The sequence below is a fragment of the Mustela nigripes genome, chromosome 3, assembly GCF_022355385.1.
Source record: "Mustela nigripes isolate SB6536 chromosome 3, MUSNIG.SB6536, whole genome shotgun sequence".
NCBI classification, from domain to species: Eukaryota; Metazoa; Chordata; class Mammalia; order Carnivora; family Mustelidae; genus Mustela; species Mustela nigripes.
The window spans coordinates 183,553,935-183,560,933 of record NC_081559.1 but is presented as its reverse complement, the minus strand read 5'-3'; the positions used below and the strand labels follow the sequence as shown (position 1 = coordinate 183,560,933).

Genomic DNA, 6,999 nt, shown 5'->3' with positions numbered 1-6,999 from the left:
AAAAAAAAAAGAAAGACTTCTTTGAGGCCCCAGAACAGGGACCAAAATTAGCCTGAACTGCTGATCAAGTCATCTTTGAGAAAAGCAGATCTTCCATGTTCTTGGCACACTCTGCCCCTCCCCCATACCCCTTTGCTTTGGCCAGCTCTCCTCCTAGGCCCAGAACTGGTTATCAGCAGCAAGGTACTTGGGAGATAAATTGTTTATAGCCAGATGTGCCATTACTGGGTATTTTCAGGGAGTTTGATTCGAAGGGCTGGCCTTGAAATTGTGTGCCATGTGTCTCTAGGCCATTGGTATGTACTATTTTTACTCATCACCTGTATTTGCATACTGCTTTATAATATGCAAATATTTAGCTACACATGATCTCACTGGCTGGATCCAACAGTGATTTTTCTGAAACACAAATCTGATAGTATCACTTCCATCGCTTAAACCCTTTGAAGTCTCCATGGCACTCTCAGGTTCCAGTCCAAATTCCCTAACATGATTTATGAATCGCTATGACTGCCATATCACTTAGCTTTTACTGAAGAAGGAAAAAGAAAAAAAAACACTCAAAATTTAGCTGAATAAAATATTCGCCATTTATTTAGCTCATGATTTTATGAGTCAGTAATTTGGGCTGGGCTCAGCTGGGCAAGTTCTTCTAATGAGCTTTGCTGGGCTCACTCACGCATCTGTGGTCAATAGCAGGTCAGTTCTGCTTCTGAAGATAGTTGACTACAGGCCAGGGATGATCAAGAAGACACGGGGCAAGCGTCTCTCATCACCCAACATGTTATCATGGACTTATAAAATTGGGCCAGTCTCCAAGAAAAGCAAGCAGCTTTTCTGGGAAAGCATTTTTCTAGCCTCTTCTTGATCTTCCTCTTATAGTTGCTAATTTCTCATTGACTGAAGCAAGTTCCATAGGTGATTCAGATTCAAGGATGAGATGAGATGTCCCCTGTTGATAAGAGGAAAAGATGATGTGGTCATTTTCACCATCTACCACAACTTCCTTTTCTAGTCTCATCTCTGTGTCCCTGTTTTCTTCTGCACAGACTCTGTTCCAGCCAAACAGAACTGCTTACAGCTCACCGTCCTGCCTTCTTCTTTTATGCTTCCAAGCTATGGTTCAGGCTAATGCCTTGCCTGCTATTCTCCTCCATTATTCACATAGCTGATTCCAACTGGGTCACATCCTAGATGTCCCTTCCTCCAGGAAGCCTCCTCTCATCCCCAAGTATTATTTTAGTCTTCTCTGTGCTTCCTCTCCCAGCCCTTACCATGCTCTGTTACAAATATCTGTCTTCTTGTCTATTTCTCCTACAAGACTATAAGGTACTTGAGAGCAACATTTGTTAACTGTTGTGTATTTTGTACCTGGGGCCAAATAGTGGGAGCACGACAGCTCTTACTAACTGCATGTGAATAAGTGAAAGAAAATATGTGTAGGAAAGCTTTTTGCACATCTGTAAGCACCCGACATTTCATGAGGATGGAATCTGCGAACTGGAGGGGACCTTAGTTATCTTCCTGTCCATGTATAAACCCTTGGAACATGGCTACTAATTGCTCCTCAGTCCATCAGGCACAGCCATAGAGATGAAAAAGTCTTCCCTTTAGCAGAGCTCAGTCTATTGCTGAACTGTTTTTAGGCTCAAAACTCTCTCTCCAATTGAACCCAAAACTATTTCCTCGTGCCTCGCACCTGTTGTGGGAGACTGTCCATCTGAAGGCTCAAAGGTAGAGAGTAATCTAGTTGCCACACATCATGCCTCTTCGTCTGAGATGTAGCAAGCATTGCTCTCCTAGCATGTTCTTAAAGCCCTCACCATTCCGCTGGCCCTCCTCAGGACTTGCCCAACATATCTCGGCTTCTCTTGGAAAATGACATCCAGAGCTGGGCAAGATCTTCCCCTGGGATTGAGAGATGCATCTCCCTGGTTTACAGATAGACCGTGGCGGCAGCCGCGAAGCTAAGGAGTGCTGGGAATCGCAGCTCCCATAGAAACGGAGCTCAGGCGCAAATCAAAATATTAGGATGACATTTCTAAAAAGCACGTTTCATCTGGCACTGGCACGAGGACAACCTGTGTCTTTTTTTTTTTTTTCTTCCTCTTTCTTTAACCTATTCTTAGCATTTGTATCCAGGTCATGGTCCCCAAAAGTTCAAATTTTCCTGATTTCAAATACATATTTCTGGTAGAAAGTGGCAAGAGATAGTGCAGTGGGTGTCTGTTTATGAACAGACTGTAAGCTTTGGGATGAATTAAACAGGGGTCAGACAACTCGGTCCAAAATGCAGTAGGTGTGTGCATTAAGGAAGGGACTTAACCCCCCCAACGCCGTGCTTTTCCTCATCACCTCTGGGTTACTGTTAGGATCATATGTGTATTTCGAGCTTGCCACGTGTCAAACTGAGTGTATTGGGCTCGTCTTGCGAGAAGACAAAATGGAGACTCGGAGGATTTGTAGAAAGGATGTAGAAAGTCATTTGCTAGGCATCCCAGAGCTAGTAAGGGGACGTGCTGAGCCCTAAAGCCAAGCTTCTTTAGCTCCAGATCCCATCACCCAGTGAACACTCCCGTAGGCTCCTGCATCCCTACCTTGAAAGACTGGCGGGTGATTCCTGTCACTAAAGGTGATGGATAGGAGCTGCCCCAGCTCCGTAGCCACAGGGCTCACGTGGTGGCTGGGCACAGCCCTCAGTGGTATGGGCCTGGCAAAGACTCCACGCAGTACAATACTCCGTGAATCTCTCTGAGGTTTGGCAGCTGTGACCGGTTTTGTTGCTATATTGGCACACTTGCCCAGAAACAGATTAGAAAGCAGGAAAATTTTTTAAAGACGGGGGTGGGCGGGGGAGAGAACCCACTCTGATGTGTTATTTCGCTAACGGCCTTAACTTTGTAATAAATAAAGACTGCAAATGGGAAGCAAATGCATAAACTGAAAATACGCTGAGTGAATCATGGCACGCAGTATGTACAGTATATAAATATTCATGTTAAATTACCTTTTACTCTGACTCCATGGTTCTCCTGTGTGCACTTAAGGCTGAGTGGTTTCCGTAGGCCTTAGTTACCGACACAAATGCGTGTGACTTTTGTGAGAGCGTGAGGAGTAACTAAGGACTATTAGCACAGGCCTGAATAATGTCGGATCCCGGTGTTAGCCCCAGAAGCTCAAGCACCCTGTCTGCTTTTGGCAAGAGAACAGTAATCCATCTCCTGGTCTTTCCTAGTCAATGGAAACTGAGCTGAGGGAGAAAATCCTTAATCTTAGCAACAGCAGAATCTGGTATTTGAGCTGCAGAGCTTAGAGGAAAAAAAAAAATAAAAAGCCTCGTTGAAAAGTTCAAATCTAGGTAACCAGTTTCTGAAAGAGTCTTTTGTGTGAACTGGAGACAGGCTGCAGGGGCAAAGAGGAGTGAGGGCCATTCAGGGAGGTGCCCAAGCTTTCAGGAATGCGGTGCAGGGTTGGTTCCCTTCCTGTGGGGAGAATGGCAACCCCGAGAAGGGCTGGTACAGGCTGACACAGCACTCCTTGGGAAAGCCAACAGGGGGAGTGAACGTGCCAGGAGGCTCAGCGGTCTCAGAGGCCAACATTCCCTCCCTTCTTTAGCTCTGACCTCCCAGTGACCTTGGGGTTAAACTACAGTCAAGTCCAATGGCCATGATAACACTTATCTCATTCCTCTGTGCTGCGTGGTGAGGCGCTTCCCACCAAAGGGAACGTTTTAAATGAGAGCTCTTGGAATTTCTTACCAGAACACAGAAAGAGGTGTTGCAATCTTACCCCCGCAAGCCCTCCCGGCCTGTGCCTGCCTAGGAACGCGAAGTGTGTGGAACGTGGAGAGTATGTGGTTGTGTGTGTTCACATCATGCTAGGAAAGTATCTGAACGGAAAAAGGATCCTACACAAATTCTGATATATATAATGGCAGAATGACTTTAAAGCGTTAAATGTGGGGCGCCTGGGCAGCTCAGTCTGTTCGCAAGGGACTTGTGACTCTTGATTTCCGCTCAGGTGAGGATCTCAGGGTCCTGGCCGTGAGCCCCCTGTTGGGCTCTACACTCAGTGCAGAACCTGCTTGTCCCTGTCCCTCTGTTCCTCCCCCACCCTCATGCTCTCTCTCAAATAAATAAATACATTCTTAAAACAAAACAAAACACATGAAGCCTAGCTTTCTTCTATGCCTCATGGGTGCAAACTCATTACATCAGCATTTCCTTCACATAAGAGTCTATAGTCCATGAAGTTAAAACTTCCTAAGTATAGCTTTGGGTGTTTGTTCCAGTTAACTCAACAAGCACTTTCAGAACACCTGTACGGAGGCAGGGATTCTATCCAGGGCCAACACGGCTCGTGCAGAGAAGAACGGAGACCCCCGAGTCAGACCAAGTTCGGATTCTGGCTCTGCCGCTTGGACCTTTGAGACTTTTGGTAAAAATGCTGAAAATTGTGGTGCCTCAGTTTCTTCATCCATACAGTGTAGGTAACAGTGCACCGTAGGGCGGATGTGAGGATTCCGTGAGTGAGCATGTCCGTAACTCAGTAGCCTGATGCATGTTTGCTGGGATTGCATCCCCGGTGTCGCCTGCGTGGAAGGCACAGCCTCACAGGGAGCCTGTCGGCAGAACAGAGCGTGTCGGGGTGTTGAGGTCTTGAATGGGGTGTGAACACAGTTCCAGGGAAGGGCAGACACAGGGAAACTAGAGAGAAGAGCTGATGGTGTGGAGTGTGGAAGGGCAGCCTTCTGGATGGAGGCTCCGCAGGAGCAGGTGGATGGAGGTGGGCACCGAGACGTTGTGTCCATCCACGGCACTGGATCGATGGAGGATTGGGAAATAGTTCTATTTCCCGTTGGTGTTAGAGAATCTTAGTGAAGTATCTCTGACTCCCTATTTTTGGAGCATTTATGACTGTTTAAGATGAAATATAAAATTAAAAATTAAAACCTTAAAAACCAATTAAAGAATAGAATAAAATAGAGTAGAATAGAAAATAGATTTTAAGGGAGACAGCCATGCACTGAATGCCTACAGGTCCTTTGCATGTGTGATTCTTTCACTTACTCCAAATAACCTCACAAGAAAAATATTATTGCCCCCACCTTAACAAATGGGGAAACTAAGGCTTAGAGAGGTGACACGGCTCATCTAGGTTCACACCATCAGTAAGAGGGGGGAACTGCGGTGCCAATCCCACCTTGATTAAGGAACTTTGGCACTGGGCAGTAGGAAGACAGGCTCCCTTCCCCATTCAAAAGGACTCACCTGTGTTTTGCTTGTCTGTCAATATGTGGAATATTCCTATGAAGTAAGACACAACATTTACAGAAATCTAGGCACCATGACTGGTTCATGCTCACATCAAAAGCTAAGGCAGAAGAACCATGTGGGAGGTCCGTTAACACCAAGACTGGGGACGGACCTATCCCTCTGAATCTCTTTGATGAGAGCTCACGTCATCTTCACACGCTCTACATCCCACATATACTGCCTCGTGGCAAATTGAGTCCCCTTTTCCTGACCCTCCAATAACCCAAATAATCCTTATTCTTCTGAGAACCATTACCTTAGTGATCAGTAGCTTAAATCACATTTTCTTTATAATAGCAATTCACATGCAACCCAAAACGGCAAAGAAAAGATGACAGGAGTTTCAGGAGGTGGGATGGGTTCAAAGAAGTAACTTGAGCATTCCTCAGGACAGGAGAAACGAGTCAGGTTTCTTCTTCTGCCAAAGGAAGCACAAACTCATCATTACTTGGGCATGGGTGAGGACCACATGTATAACCCCTGTTGGGCCCTGCTTCATCTGCTTAGCCCTAAAACACTGCCAACTCTTCTGATCTAGAACACAGAAATACTAAGTGTCACAGTTAGCTTTCCTTAAATACTCTGCACCAGGAACTATGCCCTTAAGGCCAACAAGCCTTAGGTCATTGCATTCTGTAATCAGCTCTACCATGCTGTGAAGTTTGTGCTGGGTATCTTCCCTTTCCCTTCCACCACTGTCCCCACCCTCTTCACTTTGCTCCCTTGACCCTGGGAGGGCTGGTCTCTATAGCTTGTAACACCTGCTTTCTTGCCCTCTGGCTTCTCCTTGGGTTGGGCCAACAGGCAGCCTCAGGAGAGCAGGGCTTGGGAGAAAAGAAGGAAAGGAAGGTCAGGTCCTCTCTCTATGAGGCCACTTCTGGTAGACTAAGTTCTTGGCTTTTCTCAAAGAGGTCTTTGCTAAGCCTCTCTTCCCCCTTTGAGTTCCTGTCCCTTGGCTCTTCCCTCTTTCTACTGGCTTACATGTAGCCATAGCTCTGCTAGGAACCTGAGTTACCTCACTACCTTGTGTGGCTTCCTTAACCACTTTCATACATTTATAGCTTCCTTTTTTTTTTTTTTTCTAACTAAAACCTGTTTGAATGACCCTAACTTAAGTGAAGCAGCCTCTATTTCCTGTCAGGATCCTGATATAGGCATCACGATTATACCCATTTTATAGACGGGTCCTCACACTAAGTAAAGTCACGTGTCCAAGGCCTCATAGCTATCCAGTGGCAGAACTGGATTTCAAAACCAGCCCACATTCTTAACTGCTGTAGTGGAAGAGCAGTAAATAGTTCTGGACAATGCAGGCACACTGGGCATCCTGGGGACGCAGCCTTGTACCTCCTCACGGGAACATGCGGTGGGAAGAATGACACAGGGCAGACGGTTTGCACCCCTGTCAGCCTCGCTGTCAGTCAGAGCTTACCCAAACGAAAGTGGGCAAAAAACAGACATCCTCACCGGGCTTGCTGTCCCTGACACTGGACTCTCTCTATGATACTGGGGCAGAAAACACCTGCCAGTGCAGGGAGGCTGGGAGGGAACACCAGACACATTGAAATCCTGGCTGGGAATCGTATTCTAGAGCCCCCATCAACCTTTCTCTTATGGCCCTGGTTGAATTAAGAGAGGATCCCATTGGGGCCAATAGACTAGAACAGACAATGGTTGATGGTTT

At 46.4% G+C, this 6,999-nt stretch overlaps 1 long non-coding RNA gene across 5 annotated transcripts in view; it reads right to left on the bottom strand.

Annotated features, from left to right (window-relative positions):
• Positions 1-574: 574 nt before the first annotated feature.
• Positions 575-6,999, bottom strand: part of LOC132014300 (uncharacterized) — a 27,901-nt gene continuing 21,476 nt past the window's right edge. For 2 of the 5 annotated variants that reach the window (XR_009403278.1, XR_009403275.1), the window contains 4 exons: positions 5,572-5,733; positions 5,271-5,306; positions 3,008-4,916; positions 575-952 (listed from right to left, as the gene is read on the bottom strand). This is a non-coding gene — a long non-coding RNA (uncharacterized LOC132014300). The remainder of the gene's footprint in view (positions 953-3,007; positions 4,917-5,270; positions 5,307-5,571; positions 5,734-6,999) is intronic. The other 3 variants (XR_009403276.1, XR_009403277.1, XR_009403279.1) reach the window with 3 other exon arrangements.